Source organism: Sus scrofa, chromosome 1, assembly GCF_000003025.6.
Source record: "Sus scrofa isolate TJ Tabasco breed Duroc chromosome 1, Sscrofa11.1, whole genome shotgun sequence".
NCBI classification, from domain to species: domain Eukaryota; kingdom Metazoa; phylum Chordata; class Mammalia; order Artiodactyla; family Suidae; genus Sus; species Sus scrofa.
The window spans coordinates 242,771,471-242,797,612 of NC_010443.5; the positions used below are offsets into that span (position 1 = coordinate 242,771,471).

General features: G+C 41.3%; 1 protein-coding gene across 3 annotated transcripts in view; it reads left to right on the forward strand.

The window, feature by feature from the left end:
* PLPPR1 (phospholipid phosphatase related 1) overlaps window positions 1–26,142 on the forward strand; it is a 288,102-nt gene that overhangs the window by 88,950 nt on the left and 173,010 nt on the right. The window lies entirely within an intron of this gene.

Here is a 26,142-nt window from a genome sequence, read left to right on the forward strand (position 1 = left end):
CATGGCCTTCTGGAGTAGGTTTCTTATATGTTCCTATTGATGCCTGAGTCTTACCCGGTGGACTAGGGCAGTAGGGCAGTGCATCTTAGAAACACTGTCTAGCTTCTTTTACCTGACAGAGAATAAATTTGCAGTCATCGAATTCCCATATATCATGTGTGGTGCCATTTTTCTTTTAATCCTCTCAACAACCCTGCTAGGCAAAGTTTATGCTTTTCATTCCACAGGCAAGGAAACTAAGACTCAGAGGGTTTAAGTCACTTGTCCAGGTTCACATCATAGCAGAGCCCAATCTGGAGTCAGACGTGTCTGAAGGTCTATCTTTTCACTGCCCAGGCCACTTTTAATAAAGAATTGAAAGCTGCATTTGCCAAAGCACTGTCCCTCTGAGAATGCCATGCATTTTAGTCACAAGTAACAACATTTACGATAGCAGTTTATGATCAAGGAGCAGTTTGTACTTTTTTATAAATGACTGCAGGGTAAACATAGCTCAGCTTCATTCTACATTCACCGCATGTTCTGAGGTTCACAGTCTGTCGATTCTCACATTTCATGTCAGCAAGTGGAGTGGATGTGGTACTCAAGGAAGGTGAAAAATGATTGACCACCTTAGATTTATGGGAGTCTCAAGGTTTTTTTTTTTTTTTTTTAACTAGTTATGCTGTGAGAATTGTGAGTGTGGGCAAGTGAGAACAGTGCATTCTTCCAGGAGGTAACAGCTTTTACCTTTGCTGTTATACTGGCTGAGCCCCTCTCCTCTTTTTTTAGATATAGGCTTTGCACTCAGCAGGCTACTTGAGGGCTAATCACAAACGTGACCATGACAGTATGATGAAATGATTCCACCAGTTTGTAGTTGGAAGAACTAGGAGGCCAGAGTCACCGTCAGGAATGTGGATGCTGCATTTCCCAATGCTCTGGAAAGCTGGAACACATCCAAACAGTCAGCCTTTGGGTATTTATTTCCTTCATATAAAAACAGACATTGAACTTGCTTTGTATTCATTTGTTTTCCAGGTTAGCGCTTGCAATTTTCTCTGAATGTGCAGAGAGGGATTTTTCAGAGGTAGCATCTGAACATAACAAGGAATCTTATCTGGCAGCCTTCCCTGATCTGTCACTGAAGGCTAATCTCACTACAGGAGCCCTGTCATACATCATAAAGATATAGACCCTTTCCAGGCATTTTAAAACTTGTTCATTTCCCACTGTTGTACAAACACTGACATTGTCTACAACTGTTGGTTTTCATAATATTGCTAGCAAACATTTAATTGCATTCGCTACATGCCCGGCACCATTCTAAGAGCTTTTTCTCTTACAAAAACTTTGTGATGATTTTCATTTTACAGAGGTGGAAACTATATCCAGCTTATTTTTTTCCCTAATAGACATGGGAAAAAAAAAAGTTGAAGTGAAAACCCCTGCCAGCTTTAAAGGGGATATTCAATTTAAAGCAAAACCTTACCAGTTTCAAAGACGTATATTCTAGAAGTTATTTGTAGAATCACAGTTACTGTTCACCTTGGTTTCAATCTCGTTTAACAATTTTTGTACCTAATAGGAATCAATAGATTTAATTAATTAAATATATTTGAGATAGTATTCCTATGAAAAATAGTCTTTTTTTTTTTTTTTTTTTTTTTGTTGTTGTTGTTGTTGTTGCTACTGTTGCTACTTCTTCGGCCGCTCCCGCGGCATATGGAGGTTCCAAGGCTAGGGGTTGAATCGGAGCTGTAGCCACCGGCCTACGCCAGAGCCACAGCAACGCGGGATCCGAGCCGTGTCTGCAACCTACACCACAGCTCACGGCAACGCCGGATCGTTAACCCACTGAGCAAGGGCAGGGACCGAACCCGCAACCTCATGGTTCCTAGTCGGATTCGTTAACCACTGCGCCACGACGGGAACTCCGAAAAATAGTCTTTTTGAAAACATCCCCAGGGTAAACTCTGAATTGAAGTTGTTGCCTTTTGGGTATTAATTCTATCTCCATCAATCCCTAAACTGTATTCCTTCTAGTACCTAGTTAGTACCTGGTTACTCTCAAAGACTGCTGGCTTTCAGACCTGTCTGTAGAAACTAGATCACTACTTCTCTAAATCTATTTCCAGAATTGCAAATTGACATTTAATATAAGTGGCTTTGTCTCAAGTGCATTGTTTAAGAGTCTCGTGATAGCATTCTTTCCCTTAGACCTGAATTTAGTTTCAGTACAGTGGGTTTACCTGGGCTAATGCCAAATAACTGGTGTTCCTGAAGCCCCTCTGAGACTTTGTTATGGTGACTTCCCCATAAGCCAACTCAATGTATCTATATATTTCTAAAACCCTAAATTAAGGCTTCATGCTCTAAATTAAGACTAAACGTTATAAATCTGAAAGTGCACCCAAATTAGGAATGTGGAATAGCTCTACCTTTAAGTCCATCCCAGGGCTTTCAGACACTGAGTGGTACACCATCTTCACACTGAAGTCTCCAAGCTCTGAGATCAGACAGCTTGGGTCTCGTCCTGCCAGTAAGGGCAAGTGTGCGTTACCATAAATGTACTGGTCCTGGTGATGGCTGGTGCTCATGGGATAGCGGGGAGCCTATGGGGAGTGGGGTATGAGTGGAGTGAGAGCCCGTAGGTAGTTGGAGAACCATTTCAAGAGGGTTGGTGAAAAGTAGAAAGGAAGAACAGGCAGAATTAAATCACATCAGACGTGAAGTAGGGGATATTAAGCTGGAATGTGGGTGGAGATTAAAGTTGACAGAATTCCCAGCAAGAGTAGTCCAGGGGTACTTGTGAGTATCTAGGAAATAATAGGTACTTTGGGGTAATAGGGAGTTTCTTTGAGAACTGGGTGCTATGTCTAGAGATACATTAAAGGAAAACCTGCGACCCCTGTTATGGACGGACCAAGAGGTCTGCTCACGTGGTATAGTCACTCGAACATCCAACTGTAGAGAACTTCCAAAGAAGGAAAACCTTACTGGAATCATGAGCCAGCCCAACCTACCCTTACGGCTTTTTGTTTAAATTCTGAGAAGTTCTTTCCCTAAAAGGATGAATGCTTGCTTTCTAAATAGAAGTCATTTTTCCATTGAGATGTAACGATGGTCTTATTTACTCTTGCCAGATCTTTAGATTATTTGAACCAATCTGTGGAAGACTGTTTACTGAGTGCCAGATTTAGTTTCCCATCGCTGCTTTGAAGGCATGGAAAACCTGCACTTCCTTCAAAGCAGGGACTGAATATTTTTTGGCACCTAGCACAGTGCAAGTTTTTTTTGTGTGTGTGTGTTGGGGGGGGGGAGGTTTTTGGCCATACCCCCAGCATATGAAAGTTCTGGGGCCAGGGATCAAATCCAAGCCATGGCTGCGACCTATGCCACAACTGCAGCAACACTAGATCCTTAACCCACTGTGCTGGGCCAAGAATTGAACCCGCACCGCCACAGAGATAATGCCAGATCCTCAATCTGCTGCAGCACAGTGGAAACTCCACAGTGTAAGTTTAACATGATGGGAGGGTAGCATTTGTTCTATTGACATGCCCAAGTTAATCAGTGCTATCTCTCAAAATATGTAGGTAATTATTCACCTCTTTGCCTGAGTCCGTGTAATCTGCAGACTTGAGACACTTCTCTGATGAGAACTTTGGGAGGAAATGATTTCATCTTTGTCTTATGGTTTAATGTCAGTCATTCCCATTATAATGCCCTGTTAGGAAGAACAGAGAAGTTAAAAAACTGACCCAAGTTAACCCAGTAAATAGAAGATTCTGAAACAGGATTCTTTTTCTTCCAACAGTCAAATCCTATGGTTCTGTCAAGGTTGATACAAAACATATTGGTTACCAGAAGCTAAACTTGACCAACTATATTTAGTAATGTTATGCTGTTATTTTATATTCCCCTTTATATTATTTTGATCATATTTAGATATCCTATTATATAAATCCTTCTTATCATATATATTATAACCCATAGAGATAGATGTGCAACTATACTCATGGTGCTCTAGCTACTTAATTGTCTCCCCAGGTAGACTTTGAGGTCCATGGGGTAGAGTCCCTTGTCCTCCAATTCCTAATGGTCCCCCTGCCCTCTTGTACAGTGCAGAGCACACTGTAGGGACCTAAAAAATCCTCGTTGACAATTTAAGACTGACTATACCAAAAATTTGCAAAAATATGAAGCAATTAGAACTCTTATTCACTACTCAAGAGAAATGAAAGCAAGCATCCACATGAGAGTTGTACAAAAATATTCATAGGCTTTGTAATAAATATTACAAATATTTCTTTGTAATAGTCCCAAACTTGACACAGCCAAATATCTGTTCATCTATAGGTGAATGGAGGAGCAAATTGTGGCATATCCGTATCATGGTGTACTATTCAGCAATAAAAAGGAACCAACTATTGATAGTCACTACACAAAAAAGCTTCACCATAAAAAGAGTATATACTGTATGATTCCATGTATATAAAATTCTAGAAAGTGCAGACTAATGTATAGTGACAACATATGTGGTTGCTTGGGAATGGGAGAGCAGAGGGGAAGATTATAAAGGCAATGAGGAAACTTTTGGGAGTGATGGACATGCTCATTATCTTGACTATGATGATAGTCTAATAAACATGTATGTATGTCAAAAACCGAGGTAGAAAACTTACATTCTAAATATGCTTGGTTTATTGTCAGTTATATGTCATGAAGCTGGAAAAAAAAGCAAAAAGCACTGAAACTACTGAAAATATTCTACATGCATCCTTTTTCCTTCAGTATTCTGCTGCTTCTGTGTTTCCATGGCAAGAAACATGCAAGATGATATGAAGCAGATCAAAGAATTTAAGTCAGAGCTGGTGTGATCCAAGATGTGCCTCTTGCTGTGTGACTCTGGGCAAGTTGCTCCATGTTCTTAGACCTCAGTTTCTTCCTCTTCTAGAAAACGGAACTAGTAATATGCCAACCTCAGGGTCATGGTATAAAAATTTATTTAGATAAAAGACCTGACATTTCATACATGGTAGCTGTATTTATCACATATTGTTAAGAACCTTTTTATTTACAACACTGGCACACATTTATTGAGACCTTTCTCAGTTTGATTTAATTCTTGCTGATTCCTAATCAATTACTGAGAATAAAGCAAATAACAGGGAGAGAGAGCAGACTATGCTTGAAAATATAAATAATACAAAATCACTTCTGGGCACCTATCCATCATTTGTGCCCAGCTAAATTAGCAGCATACGTGTAAGTGTGTTCAGATGTTCTAAATGGAGAGTAGGCTAATACAGAGAATGTGTGTCAGGGGCAAAGTGGAAATTAATAAACTGAGCAGCATGGAGAGGTAATTGAAAGAATGTGGGTATGGGTTTACCCAGTCTGACTTTAACTGTGGGCTCAGCCACTTACTATTTATATATGAAGCCCTGGACAGGTAATTAAACATCTGTCACCCTCAGTTTACTCATTTGAAAAATGCAGATTAACAGTTCACACATCAAAAGTTTGTTGTAACAATGAATATTTATACCAATATTAGAAATAATTTTAGGAATTCCCATTGTGGCTCAGTGGAAATGAATCTGACTAGCATCCAAGAGGACGCAGGTTCGATCCCTGACCTTGCTCAGTGGGTTGAGGATCTGGCATTTCCGTGAGCTGTGGTGTAGGTTGCAGACGTGGCTCAGATCCTGAGTTGCTGTGGTTGGGGTGTAGACCAGCGATTATAGCTCTGATTCGACCCCTAGCCTAGGAACCTCCATATGCTGCAGGTGTGGCCCTAAAATAGCAAAAACAAACAAACAAAAAAGAATTTCAAGGATAAATATATGTGTAATGGTCCTATTCCCCCTTCTTATTCTAGATGAGGCCAACTGTGTGTATTAATGATAAACGCATGACTTAACCTGGCCTTAATGGTATTTTAAAAACAGTAGCTATTAATAGTCGTTTGTAAACTCATTCTGGAATAATTGTGTGTGTGTGTGTGTGTGTGATTACCTGATTTCTTGAATCCTCTCATTAATATTTCTTCTAAGGGGAGAACTTTGTCACATTAAACCTTCTAAGTGAAAGAATGCAACTAAAGCAGTATTTTTGGTTTAAAACAGGGAAGGCAGGTGCCCAAGCCAAGCCAGGGCAAGCCCACATTCTATGGTGCGGTCAGGTTTAAAGGGACCACCTGAGGAGGAGCAGCCCTAGGAAGCTCTGCTGTGGAGGTGGAGGCAGCAGCAGGCCTGGGAGCTCTTCTCTGGATGGGAAGCCACTTGACCGGCTCTGTAAGTGTTCTCTCTCAGACACCAGCATCTGCTCCTAGGATGAAAGATTCACCATCACTTACCTTCTTTTCTCAGTTCACTTCAAAGTTTGAGAAAGGTACCCATTTTAATTTAATTTTGAAAATGGGGAACCAAGTCTTAGAGAAACAAGTAGTAGAGATGTTTGCTTTGAAATAAATTTTTAGCAAAGAGATGAAAACCGTAGACTCTGATTCCCTGGGCTCAGCTTCTATCTCTGCTACTTATGAGCTCTGTGATCTAGGACAATTAATTTCACTTTGTCTTGGTTTCTCCATGTGTAAAGTGGAGAACTCAGAGAGTTTTTTGACACATGATATAAGTCAGAGCAAAGTGCTCAGATGGCTTCTAGGAAGTGCTGCAGCCATGTTGGTTATTGTTTTTTTGAACCATTGCTTAATAGGTCTCATAAGAAAAGATTTGGTGTATTGGGATTACTCTGGCTTTCCATAACTCTATTCCTTCTAGACTATTTGGTCAGTTGCATCTTAAGACACTGCAGCTTTTTAAATAGAGTTTTGAAAACAGAGAGAGTTTGGAAACTGAGGAGGCTCCTAAAAGTCTTATGAAGATGTTTTAAGGTCAGTAAGCACCACTAAAATCCTAGAAATCACCCTAGAAGTGAGTAGGGCCCAGCCCCTGAAGGATGTACTGGGGAATTAGAGTACTTAAGTGGCTTTTTTCATTCTTTTTCTCTCAATCTCTGGAACTTTTTTTAATGTCTTGAATGATTAACCAAGGATTATGTTTCTTTTTGTTTGTTTGTTTTTAAGGCCGCACCTGTGGCATGTGGAATTTCCCAGGTTAGGGGTCAAATAGGAGCTGCAGCTGCCAGCCTACACCACAGCCACAGCAATGTGGGATCTGAGCCGCTTATGCAAACTGCACCACAACTTGTGGCAATTTCGGAACCTTTTAACCGAGGTCAGGGCTTGAACCCGCATCCTCATGGATACTAGTTGGGTTCCTAACCTTCTGAGCCACAACAGGAGCTCCTTATGCTTGTTATTTTAAGTCTAAGTTTGACCATCAGATAGATTCAATCATACTGCAAAACCATGTAACTGAATTAGTGTTAACTGCGATATAAATCCCTTGGGACCAAATTTCATTTAGGAAACTGTATTACAGAAAGATAATCTTGAATAGCAGTCTTAGGAATAAAAAAGTGTTTTTTTTTTTTAATTTTTATCTACATGGAGTTTCTCCATCAATACCCCTTACTGCACAAAGCACCCATCTCCTTATATACTATATACTTTTGAAACTTACACTTTAATGCCATTTCCTTTTAATAAGTGTAGTGTTGAACTGCTGGTTAGAACAAATTTAATTATTTTCCCCTGATTTCATATCCATTCTAAAAGAAAACTTGTATTAAGTCATTTAAGCACTATAATAGATGATAGGAGAAAGCAGGATAGTTTAGAGGTTGAATTTAGTGTCTAGTATCAAGTGGGACTGGGTTTGAATTCCAGCTTCACCATCTAAAAACTTTTGGCTTTAGATTGATAATTGAGTTTAAGCTTCGATTATTTTACTTTTTTTTTAAAGGAATAATATTTGTATTTACTATACATGATATTTACATGATTCGTTTTAGGCAATCAGGATTAAGTGATACAACATATGTAAATACTTATATTCATGCCTGGCATAAGGTGAGCAGCAAATAGTAAATATCACTGTTACTCAATGTTTTTAGCCTAAATAATAAGACAGCTTCATATTCAGAGAAGGATGACTCTGTTTTATGCCTACTGTTCTCCCTGTAGGGAAGTAAAGGAAACTACAGTAAAATCACACTGAAGCAGTATAGTAGTATTATATGAATGTTATAAACCCAAGCTCTGAATTTAGACAAGCTGCGTTCAAGTTCCAGCTCTACCCTTTATTACTCTATGAGTTTGGGCAAGCTGTTTAACCTCGTTGTGCCTCATTTTCTCCATCTTTAAAACTGGGTCAATAATACCATCTACTTGATTGAGTAGCAGTGAGAATTAAGTGAGATGATGCTTACAAGGCATTGAGAACATAGAACTGGCACATTGAAAATGTTCAGATATTTGGAGTTTCCATGGTGGCTCAGCAGATTAAGAACTGAACATAGTGTCCATGAGGATGTGGGTTCAATCCCTGGCCTCTCTCAGTGGGTTAAGAATCCTGTATTGGCGCAAGCTTCAGCATAGGTCATAGATGTGGCTCATATCCAGTATAGCTGCTGTGACATAGGCCTGCAGCTGCAGCTCTGACTGAGCCCCTAGCCGGGAAACTTCCATATTCTGCAGGCATGGCCATAAAAAGAAAAAAAAAATGCAAAGATTTGAACTACTAATATTCAAGAATAGTCAAGGAAATCGCACAATGTAAACAACTAAAGTTTAGGTTTGGAGTTCTAGGAAATGTGCAGGAGTTTTCTTCTAGTGGATGAAAATGAGGTTGGTATCAAATCATAGTTTCTACTTGTGTCAAGTTAAATAGACTCCAAATCTGTATTAATGTACCATAAATAATAGAGCAGTTTAAGAAGTAAGGAATTTAACAGATGATTAAATCTCTATGACAAGCCTAGGTCATAGAAAATAATTTGAGGAGAGCATCAGATAATATAGTGCTAAGTGATATGGTCTGTAAGAAAAGAAATTCTGCAAAGAATGTCAGGTATCAGAGCAGCTGGGGATAACGTATGGAGAGTATAGTAAATGACTAAGAGTTTGGAAGGGAGTAGGGATGGATTTAAGCTGTAGTTCAAGAGAAGAGCAAAAGCAAAGGGGAAGTGGTGGGGCTGGGCGTGGTGTTTGTAGACAGGAGAAGCAGAGGAGAGAAAAACCCCAGAGGGTGTCTGAGCTGATATTGAGAACTGGGTTTGGCCTTCCGTACAACAAGATCACTTAGGAGTCAAGTTTGTGACCTAACCACTCCCCTCATTTTATAGATGAGGCGACAGAGGTGTAAAGAACACCAAGCCCTGCTTATTAATTGAAGTCAACCCTGACTTCTTGGCTAGTGAACTTACAGCTGCATCGCTCCATGGGGTCAGCCTACAGGGATCCTTAAAATGAATGAAAAATTCCCTAGATGTATTTCCCTAGGAGCAAGTACTAATTGATGGTCACCCAAACGAGGGCTTCATCAGTTCCCACTTGGAACACTCATCCTAAATAGGTGATTTGATAATGGGAACATCTGAACATCTTTCCACTGTATCCCACCACGTTTATTTACTTCCTACGATTTCAAACCCATGTCGGAAGAATTGCCTCATTTCCATCTGCCAGGCTTATTGACCCAGGTTTTTTTCCTCTATGGAGTGTGTTTCTTTTTCTCTGGCTTATACGACCCTCCTCAAGGTCAATGAAATGTTATCCTCTACCTAAATGGAGCCTGCAGGATGGCTCTGCCTGGTGCTCCCTGAGAGCTGCTGATCTGGAGTTTATATTCTGTCGGCTTGTGTTCCTGAATCAGGTAGGTTATTAGATGAGGAAGATGTTTTCCTCCTCCTCTGAGTCACCTCTGGCTTAGAGGTTGCAGGTCCTCCTCTGCGGGGGTCCTTTCTTGAGGAAAGCATCAAGGGACACCTGCATCCTAAGGGAGATCCTTAGGATCCTTGCCATTACAGTCTGGTGCAGTTGTTTTCATCTTCCCACTTAGCAGTTTTCCCCTCCTGCCAGGTTCTCTTGGCAGGTTCTCCATGAAGAAAGAAGCAGCAGGGGAGTCTGGTCAGGCCTGTATATCAACACAGCTGTGGCTTGTGGCTTATTTCAGACGGCTGTGCTGGGAAGAGGAGGCAGGCCAGAAACTGCAGATAAAATACCAAAGTAGATAGTATGTGCTGTGACTGAGGAGGTAGGGAATTAGAGAAATTTCTCTGCTACTTTTTAATCAGCTTCAGTTCTTCTCACTCACCTCTAAGTGGGTGTAAATTACTTCAGCTTTTCGCACCCTCACATCCTCCTCTTCCCCTTACCTCTAGGGGCCTTTCACAGCCCCTAGTGGCAGGTGAATCAGAGTCAGTGGGGGAATAATTACTCTCTCTTCTACCTTCACCATTTATCACCAGCCCACTTCCCTTTAAGACACGAGATACCGCTTGCATGTTGCCAAGTACCCGGAAAGCCCTGAAAAAACATCACGTTTATAGAAATAGCTTATACTGTCAGCATTGGAGTTGAGAAAATAAGTGCAGGTATGTTCATCAAATCAGAGACCGATCTCAGTGGATCTGTTAAAACTGGGAGCAAAAATAGACTTCTGGGTTCTCCTTTGCTGATCCTATTTGATGCCATTAAATACATGCTTCGCATGACAATGTTCTCTTTTCTCCTGATATTACGCTGTTTTTATTGCTTTGTGAAGGTTCCAATTTCTTTACATTTACTTGTTGCTATTGAATCTTTCACCAATAAATCCCCTCCTCCTCATTCAATTTTCGGTCGGCTAGGTGTATGTCTTTCTTGATGAATTGCATTTATTCTGTTACATTTGCTTCTAAGAGCTTTATATACTTTTATGTGTGAAAGTGGGTTGTGTGGTTATTTTTATAAGTCATAATTCAGTGGTGAGGACTTGAATATGGTTACTGGGTTTCTTAGTGATAGTGCCTGGCTCTCTTCACAGCACCTGTTCCCTTGAGGCCTTAATGGCAGTCTGAGAGGTGACATTCTTTGGCAGACTGCGTGTCAGACAGGATGGAGGAGCATTCTGCACATTGCACTTGGGAAATACATAGAGACAAGAGAGGAAGCAACTAGCCAGGAGAGGCATAATGGTGGTTTAAACAAGCTGTTGGAAGGACTTCCTGGTGAGAGAAGTCAGGAGAAAAGAGGAGCACAAGCCAGAAGGAATGGAAGTTGGAGGAATAAGAAATAAAAATTACTTGGACAGAAATAGATGGGAGATGATTAAAGGAAAATAGAATTTACTCAATGACACTCTGCCTTGGTTCCTTTCAGAAGGTGTCAGTTCCTCTGGGTGGAAGTAGGCCTGCATTTGGGGTGCATGTCTTGCTGAGCAGAGAGTAAGCTGTATTTCAGCACCATTTGCCTCCTTGATTCAGTGCCTTTGGAAACAACCTAAATGTCCATCAATAGATGAATGGATTAAGAAGATGTGGTACGTATACATAATGGAATACTACTTGACCATTAAAAAACCAGAATAAAAACTGTAATTGCAATGTATACATCTAAGGATAACCTGACCCCCTTGCTGTACAGTGGGAAAATAAAATAGAAAAAAAAAACAAAACACCAGAATAATGCCACTTGCAGCAACATGGACGGAACTAGAGTCTCTCGTACTAAGTGAAGTAAGTCAGAAAGATAAATACCATATGATATCACTTATATCTGAAATCTTTTTTTATTTCCTTATATATATGTACTTTTTCTCCTGCACAGCATGGTGACCCAGTTACACATAGATGTACACATTCTTTTTTATCACATTACGTGTTCCATCATAAGTGACTAGACAGAGTTCCCAGTGCTACACAGCAGGATCCCATTGCTAATCCATCCCAAAGGCAACATTCTGCATCTATTTACTCCAAGCTCCCAGTCCCTCCCAGTCCCTCTCCTTCCCTCCTGGCAACCACAAGTCTATTCTCCAATCTAGTATATGGAACAAATGACCTATCTACAGAAAAGAAACAAACTCATGGACATGGAGAACAGACATGTAGTTGCTGAGGGGGAGAGGGAGGGAGTGGGATGGACTGGGAGTTTGGAGTTAGTAGATTCAAACTATTGCATTTGGAGTGGATAAGCAATGAGATCCTGCTGTATAGCACAGGGAACTATATCTAATCACTTGTGATGGGATATGATGGAAGATAATGTGAGAAAAAATGTATGTATAACTGGATCACTTTGCCATATAGCAGAAATTGACAGATCATTGTAAATCAAATATAATAGAAAAAATAAAAATCTCAAAAAAAGAGAAATGTTTTAGTTGGTAAATAGCTGCAAGCATACTTGTGAAGACCGACTTCTCTCCCGTCATCATGTTTTCAGTGATGACAATTTCTTGGGGTGCCAGTTGATTATTTTTTCTCCTTTAAACCTACCCCTCATTAGCTCTGGCAGTGTGTGTTCTCAAAGGTCTCACAGCATGAGAGTCATTGATACTGGCCTCTTTCCAAGGATGTAGAGGAGCAGCCAGAAGTGACTAATATCCCACACTGTGGTAAACACAGTTCTGTCTTTATCCCCGAAGGCCTCATGGTATAGCAATCAATATGGCAATGGGTAGGAGCTTTTTCTCTGTTTGTTGTGAAATCTATATTTATTCACTTCTCCGAAGTAGGAAAAGTTAATATTTAGAAAACATTAAATAGTTGTAATGAATTCTAATAAAAATAAAGTTGCCGGAGTGTCCCCCCCAACATGAAAAGCAGATGACTGTGTACCAGCAATAGAATAGCCCAGATGTGGGCCTAGTTTACAGAGGGAGTTCTGGTCCTCCCAAAACCCATTACAGAGAGTCTGGAAAACATGAAGTAAAGATGAATACATAGGTGCTGATTCTAGCTCTGCCACTTGCTAGCTTCATTGTCCTGGGCGAAGTCTTATTTTCTCTGAGCCTTGGCCTTCTCTGTCATCAGAGGGTGAGAATTCCAGTTTGACAGGAACTTTGTAAGGACTAAAGGAGTCCACAGATGGAGCAGAGCTAGCAGAGGGCCAGGTGCTAATGTGAGTTCCCTGAAGATGGGTCCTGTCTCCTTCAGGGTTGACAGTACAGCGAGGGTTGACAGATGGAGGAGGTGACTGCAGAGTAAAGTCAATGCGTTGTGTTCACAGTAGAAGTGGCATTGTTACATTAATTTTGGTAGGTGTAGGAATATAAAATAAAGATTATAATTCTAGTTGGTTAATAAAATGGCCCGTTTGAAGTAGAAGATACAAATGGGTGTGGGGCCTGAGTCAAGGGCTGAGGGCCTGGCATCTAGATCCAGATCAGATTGAGCTGAAGAGTTTTCCATGCCCTGTGCCTCAGCTTCTCCCCTCACAAGTGCAATGATCATCTATTACACATTTGCTGCTTCATAGAAAGAATGAGGCAAGGCTTGTGAGACTGTGGTATCCTTTAGTGAGAGGGATAATGTGAGTTTGGAGTTATGTGTCATTGCCTCCTCCTTTTGTTACCTACAGGCTAAGACTTGTAAACATTCTCGTAAAAATTACTTTTGTGGAACAGGTTTGGCTTTTCATAGAGACCAAAAAAAAAAAAAAAGTTAATAAGTAGGAAAAAATAGATTCCCTATATGGACTGTACCAAGTTTGTTTCATTCACTCAGGTGTTTGAGGTCTACTCTATGCCAGCATCTTCACTGAGTACTGCACATAGAAGGAACAGGCATTTGAAATGCCAGCAGGAATAAAATAGGACTGACACTGTCAGGGGAGAAATTGTTAGGTGTGTAAAATATTCTTTGCATTTAAAAGTGTTTAAAAGGCAGGAGAAGGGTACTTTGTGTATTATACAGAATAGCCTCTCTCTCCAGGGACTTCCCCCTATTTAAATAGCTCTCTATCCTCATGTGTTGTAGGATAAATAGCTTCTTCTAGAGGGTACAACATGACAGCTGTTTAATGACATATGACATAACAGAAGACACCAACGAGACTGTCATACCCCTTAGAGACAGTGAGGGAGAATGGGGGGAGGTCACAAGACAGCAGCCAGTTACCTACAGTGGAACTTGGCCCGTACGTTGTAGGGGGATTGCTTTGGTGGACTGTTTAATGAGATGTACTGAACCTCTACAATTGGCTATGTATGTCCTCCGGCTAGACAGATAGGAAGAATAACATGGTACTAGGATGAGAGACTAAAATAAGCAGCAAAACAAGACCTGGGCAGATGTGAGAAAAAGGTGGAGAGCGTGTTCCACCAGTGAGTGACCTTGGGGTCTGTCAGTAGGTAACACTCTCCTTAGAGGTGTCACAGCGACGATATGTGACAGGAAACCCATGAGAAATGTTCCAAAAATGAAGTTTGTCATTCTGGAAGGAAATGACACTCTTCTATCCCTGTTTCACAGGGAATAGGAATTCTTAGAATAGAAATTAAGCATTAATTTTCAACCACAAAGGATATGTGTTCTGTTAGACATTGGGAGGAGAGATGAGTCTCCGAGGAGAACCCATGAGAATCTCCTCTGGCAACAGGGAAGATTCTAGTCTGTGAACGCATTAGCTCTTCTGTCTCATGCTATTTAATCGTTAGCATCATAAACTCTTAGGCACTAAGGGGGTTGATGTAACAAATATAGCCATAATTTTCTGCTCATCTATTTTCTGTCTCTCACTGGGGAATAATCCTTTTGTGTGAATTACCTTATTTAAATCTCATGAGGTAGATGTTATCATTGCCAGTTTTCAGAGTAGAAATTTGAGGATTAGAGAGATTAAGTATATTGCCAAAAATCACACTTTAAGTGGCAAATCTCATTAACTCCTGTTAGATAGACTTGAACTTGGGTCAAAGCCCAAGGTCTTAACCATAACTTGATAGATTTTTTTTTTTATAGCACAGAATGAGTAAAAGGATTCTGGGTTCTATGTGTGGATGAACAATTTAAAATGTATTTATTGAATGAGGATTAGAAAAGAATCTAACCCATGATTCCATTGATGTTCTTAGAATGAGACCATAAAAATAGTTGACTTAAAAAATAGCTTTCTAGCAGTAGGATGGATATGGGAAAGCCAGGAGTGAGGATGGGAAACTGTGTGAGGGTACATATCCTTCCCGGGTTCTTGAACTTCTGTTACCAGCACCCTTTATCCCTATGTTCTCTGGAATTTCAGTGCTGACTTTTTCTGTTCCTGTTCCTTTGATGCCTAACAGTATAGGAGGAAGAAAAGTATAACCCTGCTTAATTGGCCCTGGCACCACATATTTATCATTCTCAGCCCTGTTTGTGTCTCCCAGTTGGTCGGCAGTTCTGTTCTGTATCCCATTGTGGCTATTCCAAACCTTTACCACATTTCTCCAGTCCATCTGAACATCCCTGTCACTAGATGATCCAAGCTTCCTCCTTCACCAATACCTTATTAAGGTTTCTAACATACAAGTAAACTGAGGCACAGAAGCTTCAGTAACTTGCCCCAAGTCTCCCGGCTAATAATGGTAGAGCTGGGATCCACACCTTCTTAGTCTGGCTATAGACTTCGCCCTATTAACCACTATACCATATTGCTTTTCTGATCACATGTTTTGAATGAGTTCATTAACAAATGGATGGGTTAAAGACTAGAACTAGAAACTTGGTCTGCTCCTGACCCATAGTAGCCAGGACAGCTTTGCCTGTATTTCTGAAGTGACTGATAAAGTTAATTCTTTTATGGGGACCCACAAAATGGAGGCCACCTTAGGAGCTGAGCCTGGCCCACGTCACAAAAGTACACCTAAGCCAGCCTGCACTTACAGGAATGCCTGTTCAAGGAAACCTAACATATGCCAACCACAATCCTACCAGTGTGCTTTAGCTGGTTCCCATCACCCTAGAAAATAGGACCTGTTGGCCCTGTAAGGAAATCCCCCACCTCCTAGCAATCATGCCTTGTTTCCACACTGCCTCTTCTATTGCTCTGTAAAACTCACACTTGCCACAATCCTTTGGAAAGAATGTTCCACGGCTTCTAAAGCACTGCATGCCCCGATCCCTGGAGTATTTTCTCTTGAATAAAGGACATCAGGCCCCTTACTCAATTGTTTTAATTTTGCCCCTGACATTAGGCTTGTACTTTGCTCCAGCATCCTGTGTGGTGAGAATGGTTGCTCCACTGACTCTTCCCTGGCCTCAGCTAGCTTTTCTCCTATATTCCCTATTGCCCTTAAGGACAGTCTTCCAGATAAGAATGTAGGATCATCTAGAATCCTTCTCGTACTCTCCTGAAACTTCATCTCTTGACTCTGTTTCCTTCTCTCATTTTCTACTGTTTATTCCTTAATTATTTCATGTAGGGTTTATTTTTATCTATTTATTTATTTATTTTTAGGGCCACACCTGCAGACATATGTAAGTTCCCAGGGGTCAAATCAGAGCTATAGCGGTTGGCCTATACCACAGCCACAGCAACACAGGATCCGAGCCACATCTGCAACCTATATATACCACAGCTCATCGCAATGTGGATCCTTAACCCACTGAGCAAGGGCAGGAATTGAACCTATGTCCTCATGGATACTAGTTGGGTTCATTACCTCTGAGCCACAATGGGAACTCGCTTTTTTTTTTAATGTAGCCAATTTTTTTGACATTAAGAATTCAGTGAGGAACACAGCAGACAAGGCCCCTATCTTCAAGAAGTTCCCATTGTAGGGAAAGAGATTCTAACCAAGATCTAGATCATGATAAGTTAAAAGAATCAAGTATGAGAGGGAAAAGCAAACTTGGGGTACAGGGTATAGCGAGCAGGTGGCCTGATGGTATTAAAAGCATCTGTGAAATGGGTGCTCATTAATTTATTATGAAACCAGCCATCCTTGTTGGGTGATTTTGTTTTCTCCTGTAACTTTCCTGCTTGAATGAGGCATGGGCAGGGTGGATGAGTGGCTTTCTTCATTCCTTTCTTATTTTCTTAAGCAGTTCACTGCAAAAGCCTGCTGAGTGGTCCCTTTACCTCTAGTTCCCACCTATCTCCAACTCCATATGGATGCTAGTGTGTTCTCTGTGAACACAGGGGTGTTTCATTGTTGCTCTGACTAGGTATCTCTAATGCCCTCTCTGGCTACAGCAGTGGTTTTCAAACCTTGGTATATCGCAATCTCCTGGGGAGTTAACCACACTGATTGCCATCTCCTCTCCTGCTCCCAGGTTTCTGATGCCGTAGGTCTTCGGTGGGGGAATAGGTTTGGGATGGACGCTGAGAATGGGCAATTCTAAGTAGTTTTCAGTTTATGCTGATGATGTGGAGTCTACACTTTGAAAACCACTGGCTTGAGGAACAGTTGGCTAACTCCCTCGTAGGCTAAGCCAGCCTATGTCTAGCTTCAGTTCTCAACCCTCTCATTCAGATAGTGTTCTAGCCAGGCTACTTGCAGCATTTGCAGCACACCAAGTGTGTCATCTGTTACCTCTGCTCATGCTGTTTCTCTTGCCTTGAATGCTTTTTCTTTCCTATCCATGGTGAAATGAAGTCCTGCCTAAAAACAGCCACCTCTGGGAATCCTTCCCTTATTCCATAATTTGAGAGAAATTAATGACTGCTTCTCTGGGCTCCCATAGCACTTTTTAAAAAATATCTCTTTATTTCTTATAACATAATGTGATTTTTTTCTACGTCTTTTGGTTTGAAGAATGAGTTTATTCATCAGTGTACTGCAGTGATCAGCACAGGTCCTGGTGATAGGGATGGAGTAGGCACCAGTAGTTGTGGAAGTCCCAGTAAGGTACCATAGATAAAGAGGGAAACCTAGAGGACTTGTGGAGATCACTGTAAGTTAATAACTGCTCAAGAGCACCATCAGAACAAGGCAGGCTTGCTTAACTAGTGGAGGCACAAGATATGCTTCGGTCATTGGGTGGGGGATGGGGTGAGGCCTACATTCAGGTTCAGACCAAAGGCAGGAGTTTGAGGACTGCCTTTCTGCTGATTTGAATACACACCTTACCAGACACTAAGGAGGAAGAGGCCGTCTCCCCTTGGATGATAAACTGTAGCCCACCAGATCCTGGGGGCAAAGCCTGCTTCCCTGCCCACTTGCATCTCTCACAAGCGTCCTATCTTAATAAATCTGTTTCTTGCCTATCGCTTTGTCTCTTTGCTGAATTCCTTCTGCATGGAGACATGAAGAACCTGAACCTCAGTGAGTGCAGACACAGGGTGAGTGATTCTAATTTAAAACTGTGTGTTTTAGTCCTAATCTGGGTTTAGGCTGGATTCAAGTCCCAGCACATGGGTTCAAGTCCCAGTCTGGGTTTAGGCTGGGTTCGAGTCTCAGTCTGGGTTTAGGATGGATTCGAGTCCCAGCATATGAGTTCAAGTCCCAATCTGTGTTCTGGCTAGGTTCAGGCCATTAACGCTGTCAGTTTCATTGGCACATGGCAGATGCTCAAGAAATATGTGTTGACAAATGACTCATTAGGTAGATGGATGCTTAGGGTGGTCAGAGAAGGCCCTTCAGAGTGATGCTGGAAAGATGTTACTGGAATCCGGGTTTTTGTTCACGCAGCTGAAGAATGAACTTCGAGAACACATAGGCAGCAAGCAAGCAAAGTCTTTATTACAGGAGAGCAAATAGCTCCCAGGGCTATTGGGAGGGGAGAGAAGAGCCCCCACCCCCGGCACCCCGCTCTCTGTTGTCCTATAGGGGTTTTTACCCCTTAAAGATCAGGGGGTACCAATGTGGGGTCCAGAAAGAGGTGGTTTTCTCCCATTGGCCTTGCCCAGTTAGCTGTATCAGTCCTTGTCCAATAGGGATTTGAGGGATGGAAATGTCCTTTAAATTTTATGGTTTTTTTGTCCTTCTCTTCCCTTAGACTGAGTCACCATTCCTCTCATTCCCTTTCTGTCAAGTGAGGTGTGGGTTAGAGATTAAGGTCCATGTGGGCATAGGTACACTTACCAAGTAAACAAGGCCTGTGGAGAAGGTACACTTACCAAGTAAACGAGGCCTGTGGGGACGGTCCATTTCCCATAGTAAACAAGGCCTGTGGGGATATTATTCTCTGGAGCCTTTAAACCACAAATGTTAATCAATAGCCATATCAAGGAATGCATCCAAGCCCATGCTCCTACACTGACTACCTGAGTTACCATTCTGCCTCAAGAGCAGTGTCTTAAATAAAAGAGTAGGAAGAATACCTGATAATGTGCTATTGTTAAGCCTTGCTAGCCAGGAGCCTATGTGGCCGGGAAATGAAGTTCCCTCAGAAGAACCCCCAGCCACTCCACCCACCAAGCCTGGCAAATTTAAGAGAAAAAATCTGGATTATGCAGAAAGGAAGAGTGTTTGAAAATCCCAGCTTAAATTGCCTGGGAATTACAGAAACAAGGAAAACATCACCAGTGAAGGTACAGTGGAATAACCTGGTGAAATCATTTCTGAGCCTACGGCTCTGAAGGAGTGCCTTTCCTTATTCCCTGGCTCCCTAATCTTCCCCTCCCCCAACCTAGGACAAAACCCACTGTGAGTTCTGAGCTCCCAGTGATGACAGACCCTATCCTATGGTCAGCAGGAAAGGTCTGCACCTCGAAGAAACTGAAAATGCTGCCTGAAACACATGGCATTAACACATGGAGAAGAGAGATGGTTTGCTTGTTAAAACTGATATTTTGTGATTTTCAAGCTTTGTTTCAATTCCATGAGGCATTAAGAATTTTAAAAGAGGAGGAGTTCCCGTCATGGCTCAGTGGTTTATGAATCAGACTAGGAACCATGAGGTTGCGGGTTCAATCCCTGGCCTTGCTCAGTGGGTTAAGGATCTGGCATTGCCGTGAGCTGTGGTCTAGATCACAGACGCGGCTCGGATCCCTCATTGCTGTGGCTCTGGCGTAGGCTGGCAGCAACAACTCCGATTAGACCCCTAGCCTGGGGAGTGGCCCTAGAAAAGGCAAAAAGACAAAAAAAGAAAAAAAGAATTTTAAAAGAGGAATTCCCTGGTAGCCTGGCAGTTAAGGATCTGGCATTGTCACCGCTGTGGCTCAGGTCACTGCTGTGGCACTGGTTGGATCCCTGGCCTGGGGACTTCCACTTGGGCAGGCATGCCCCCCCCAAAAAAAAAACAACTTAAAAGTGATTTCTGTTTCTGGTTTATCTTGTTTAATAAGAAGAGACTAGGTTGTTGTAAGACCACATTGTTGGACAAAATGTCACCTCAGCTGTTCTGACAGTGTGGTCACAGCCCAGCCACCTCATAACTTTAGAACTGACTAGGAGCTGTGTGTGGCTGAGAGTGGCTTCCATGCTCACCCTGTGGAAGAGGCACTGTGCTGGAAAGACCTCATGTGAACTTTGCTCAAACATAGCTCTGTGGCTCAGAGCAGAGTCCTACCCAGTGCCCAGTGGTCTAGTATATTTCCCATGTCTGCATATTTATGATTTGTGAGGAATGTTTGTATTCATCCACAGTAAGGACTTTCTGTGGGAATTACCACAATTTTCTGTCTTTGAGTGGGCTTTAGAAAAATAGTCACTTTTGATCCCTTGAAGGCACCCATTTTTTCTTTCTTTCTTTCTTTCTTTCTTTCTTTCTTTCTTTCTTTCTTTCTTTAGGGCCACACCCTCAGCATATGGAAGTTCCCAGGCTAGGAGTTGAATTGGAGCTGTAGCTGCCTGCCTAAACCACAGGAACAGAAACCCTGGATCCAAGCTGCGCCAGTGACCTACACCACAGCTCATGGCAACGTATAGCTCACCACAACTCTGGATCCCTAACCCACTGAGTGAGGCCAGGGATTGAATCCGCATCCTCATGGATCCTAGTTGGGTTCATTAACCGCCAAACCACAAAGAGAACTCCTGAAGGCACCCATTTCTTACTAGCACTACGGTAAGATATTCAGAATTGCAAATCAAAAAGAAAAGTTTTTGTACTAAGTGCCCTTTGGGCTCCTCTTGAGTCTTTTTAGCCATAATTTCTTAGGAAGGAGGAGCAGAATAGCAAAAAACATAGAGAGACAGATACTCAAATTAAGAATATGAAGAGCAAGATTTAGGAGGAGGAAGACAGACTGAATTCCTAGGAAAGAGGGCAGAAAGAAGAGAGTTCCAGAGAAGGAGAAGGAGATTGGACAATGTACAGGAGGAAGACAGAGGATGTAGTTTGAGGAATGGAGGTGATTTTGCAGATAACCAGTAGCTGATGCAGTAGATTTGTTCTCGGGTGGCTGTCAGGTGAGAATGCTGAACCCTAAACACTTGATGTAGGTCCCTAGAACTCTGTCCCTTTGGAGAAAGAATTCTCCAAAGAGAGTGAGGGTAATGAGGCAATTAAGTGTTTATTTCAAGAGAGAAGAGAAACAAGATAGGTGTGGAGAAAATATAGGCACAGACAGTCTGGGTGGGAGAGGTGTGTGGAAAGGGAGAGAGAAAGACAGAGACAGAAAGAGGAAGAGAGCAACCTGTGCTTTGTTGCTTTAAATCACTCACATGGGGGCAGTCCTTCCAGGCTTCCTCTGGCCAATCATCTTGCTTCGTCTGGCTTCAGGATGACTCAGGGCCCTGCCCCCAGGATGGATTCTAGCACAGGGGTCTCTGGGAAGTTGACAGGATGTACTATGGGATGGTGCCCCTCCCTTCTCTGACCCCTGAGGGACCTTTCTGCAAGTGGGTAGTTCCAGAGGTCTCCTTGACCTCAAGAACAGAAATGGAAGATCTCTACTTTTATCCAAGTAGGATGCAGCGTTTATCTTGAAGTTATCTGTCCACAGGGCAGATTATAGTTGTGCAGGCTGGGACCCATCTATCTCCTGCTTCAGGTACAGTGGAAAGCTGGGAAGTGTGGGTGATGGGTACGGGCCCCCATCTGCTGAGTGTTTAATCATCTCGGGCTCTTTAGCATCTACTTTTTATTTTCTTGGCAAATCCCCAGAAGAACCCTGTGAGATGTCCCTATCCAAGGCTAGCTCAGTGAAGTTACATCATATGACTAATGTCACTAAGTGACAGAAATGGAATTTAAGCCTATGTGTGTTTTGACCCCAGAGCTCATTCCTAAAATGGCCAAATCTGAGGCACCATCTTTTCCTGGCTCAGGGCCCTCTTCAAATCATGGTCATAAAGGCAGTCAGATTAGGATGCCTGTTCACCTGAGTGGGTGTTAGGAGAGGGTCCTCCATGTGCACAGTTAGGCTGGCATCCACCCACCTCCCAGTCTCCAAGTGACCTCTGCTCAGATGGCACTGATGGAGTCGCAGGTGCTCTGGGTCCTTCCCTTGGTGTAATTGCAAAAGGCCTAGTGCCTTTTCTTTCTTCTCAGGGGACCTCACCCAGTAAATGCCGAGATCTTCTCTCCAATCTAGATTAGAAGAATCTAAGGTGCTCCTGATATGACTGTAAACCCTGTCCTGGGTTCATCGCCTTGTCAATGAAAGTATTTGCATACACAATTCAAAAACTGCCAACAGCTCCCAAATAAGCAGCTTTTTAGATTCTACCCCTGCTTTCTCTTGTCTGTCATTTTCATTTTTAGCTCTTTGTTGAGCTTGGTTCTCCACTCCTTCTACCCCAGAATGAATCTCTAACATTCTGTCCAGCACCCTTTTCCTACCTGCACTGTGTTAGGCCAAGTCCTCCCAGTCTTTTTCGAAACCTTCTATTGACCTTGTAAATGTCCCCCTGCCTGTGTTCTCTCTATTCATTTTACAGATTTTCTGCCAGATTAATCCTCCCTAAACACAGTGTGGGTTTTCCTCTATGTTTCATATTGTGGTCACCTCACTAATCACAATATGAAACTCCAACTTTGTGGTCTGGCCTTCATGACCCAACATTATTTCACCTTACTTTCCAGGATTCTCCCACCCAACACTCTCAATTCCAGAACACATCCAGGACTTTTCTCACTTATGTGCCCTCATTTGCACAGTTCCTTCTGCTTGGAAGTTATTTCTCCTCATCCCAGAGGTCAAAATCCACTTGTAATTCAAAGCCTGGTTCAAGTACCAATTACCACAAAAGTCCTTCTGTTAAAGTCCTCGTCCCCATCCTTCTGCCTGAAGTCCTCTCCCACCCATGTGAACTCCCATCCCATTGCATTAAATTCGTTTAGTGAGCTTTACATTTTAAAATGTGTATTAGAAATATTTAGCTAATAAGTACCCCTGTTAGGTACCCTTCTAGGAATTTGCCTTGTAGAATTAATCAGGTAATGTGTGCCTTCCATGTTTTTTTTTACACTTCTGAGTTAATGGGAATATGCTCATCAGAGTTATGGTTAAAAGAAGTAATTATTATAAAATACTGTTGATCATATACACCAAATAAAGTGTGTAAGAGTATAAGACACTGGAGTATAACATGGACTCAATGAATATTTGTTGAATAAATGAATAGGTAAAATAAAGCAAATTAAAATTTCTTGAACTCAGCCTTAAAAACAAAAACAAACCCTGACATTACTCATAACCATTACCACTTCATACTCTCTGGGCTTATCCAGAATTCTAGAAGTCCATATGGCCTTCCAGTTTTTTTGGGTTATGTCTTTGTGTATTCAGTCTTGGATCCATGGTGGCTTTGCTTCCTCACAGTGAGTCCCTACTTAACTAGAGACATGTAGGAAAACAAGAGCAGTGTGGCTGGTTATGAAATTCTTAGGTCACATTTTCTTTAGAATTTTGTCCATCTTATTATTTCATATTTAATGAAATATGTTTTTATAAAGAAGTCAGAACCAACATAATATTTTTTAAGGTTTTTCTTCCTTAAATTTAATTTTTTTTAATTTAAAAATTTTTTTAAATTTATTTTTTATTGTTATTTCCAACACACCTTTTTTTTTTTTTTTGGTTCCCCATTGTACAGCATGGGGACCCGGTTACACATACATGTATACATAATTTTTCCCCCATTGTCATGCTGCATTGTAAGTATCTAGATGATTGGATTAGGAAGATGTAGTATATATACACAATGGAATACTACTCAGCCATAAAAAAGAATGAAATATTGCCATTTGCAGCAACATGGATGGAACTAGAGACGCTCATACTGAGTGAAGTAAGTCAGAAAGAGAAAGACAGATACCATGTGATATTTCTCATCTCTGGTATCTAATATACAGCACAAATGAACCTTTCCATGGAAAAGAAAATCATGGACTTGGACAACATAACATTTTTATTCTTTGTTTCTCACAGCTAGATTTTATCTATAGAATTTATTTTTTTAAGGTTTGTAGTTCAGCAGCCAGTATTTAGTCAGCTTTGCTTTGGAGAGGGTATGTCTTTTTATCTGCAGTTAAAATTCTTTAATCCAGGATTTTTTTTCTTCTTTTATATCTTTGATGGTTTTTATTCCTTTTTTTTTTTGTCCTGTCTTTTTCAGGAACACCAGTTATAGGGAGATCAGATTTCCTTTGGCTTCTAATGAATCATCCTCCTTATAATCTTGTTAATATTGTTGTTCTTATATCATTGTAAGCCTCTCTACTATATCCCTAAATCTGATTTCAGTTGCGTTTATTTCATATTTGTGATTTTAATGAGGTTTTCATTTGCCGTGCTTCTGCTTTGCCTTTGTGTTTCTTTCTTGAGCACTGCAAACTTTTTTTAATCTTGTGTAAGCTCAATAATAATCACATATTTAATGATTTTTATTTTTTTCCATTATTAATCACCTATTTTAAACCTTGTATCTCTTCTTTGATCCCTTTCTACAGCTTTCTAATATTTTTGTGTCTATTGAGATTCATTTGTCTGAACACTGTTATTGGGTTCTTTTTATGTTAAAGAGTCTTCATTTCATTTGTCCTTTTTTTCCTTTTGTGGGGTTTTAGTGTTTGTTTTCATTGTTTTATAGCTTCTATGCATAGGTCTTAAACTGATGCATTTCTGATTATTTTCTTTGATTTGAGCCACTAGTTTCAAAAGGATATTTCAGAGTAGAGTAAAAGATAGGTTTTAGGTTGGAGCATTTTATGGTTTTGGTTGAGATTTACTGTCTTAAACACTTTTTCACCAAAGCTGTTATGTTTTGTGTTTATTTATCTTATACTCAGGGGTTGGACTTTAATTTTTTTGTCCTTCAGAAAGCTGATGTGATTCTTGGCAGAACTTTTTAGTTGACAGGTTGTCAATTTCATGATCTGAGGACTGCTGCCTCTTACCAATTTACCACCTTGTTCTTCTCTGATGGCCCCAATCAACTAGAGGGTTATACTGTGGACCATGGAAAGAGCCATTCAGCTTTGGTTCCTCTTTACATTCCCCTCCCTGAATATCTGTAGTGATCTGACCTGCTTCTCTCTTTTTAAAAATTTATTATTGAAGTATAGTTAATTTACAATGTTGTGCCAATTTCTGCTATACAGCATAGTGAATTAGTCATACATATATGTACATTCTTTTTCTCATAGTATCTACCATCATGTTCTATCACAAGAGACAGGATATAGTTCCCTATGTTATAAAGTAGGACCTCATTGCCTATCCATTATAAATGTAATAGTCTGTGTCTACTAACCCCAAACTCCCAGTCCATCCCATTCCCGCCATCTCTCCCTTGGCAGCCACAACTCTGTTCTCTATGTCTATGAGTCTCTCTCTGTTTTGTAGATAGTTTCATTTGTGCCATATTTTATATTCCACAATATATCATATGGTATTTTTTTTTCTCTTTGACTTATCCACTTAGTATGAGACTCTCTAGTTGCAACCATGTTGCTGCAAATGGTATTATTTCATTCCTTTTATGGCTGAGAAGTATTCCATTGTGCATATATACCACATCTTCTTAATCCATTCCTCTATCAGTGGACATTTAGGTTGGCATGTCTTGGGTATTGTGAATAGTGCTGCAGTGAACATAGGGGTGCATGTATCTTTTTGCTGATGTTCCCAAATCTCATTCCTTCAAAAAATGAGTTTTCAAGAGGTCTTTGCTCTTGCTGTCTCTTGCTCTCAGTGAGATCTGTTTCCTGCTTGAGTTTTTTTTTTTTTTTTTTTTTTTGTCTTTTTTTTTTGCTATTTCTTGGGCCGCTCCCGCGGCATATGGAGGTTCCCAGGCTAGGGGTCGAATCGGAGCTGTAGCCACCAGCCTACGCCAGAGCCACAGCAACGCGGGATCCGAGCCGTGTCTGCAACCTACACCACAGCTCACGGCAACGCCGGATCGTTAACCCACTGAGCAAGGGCAGGGACCGAACCCGCAACCTCATGGTTCCTAG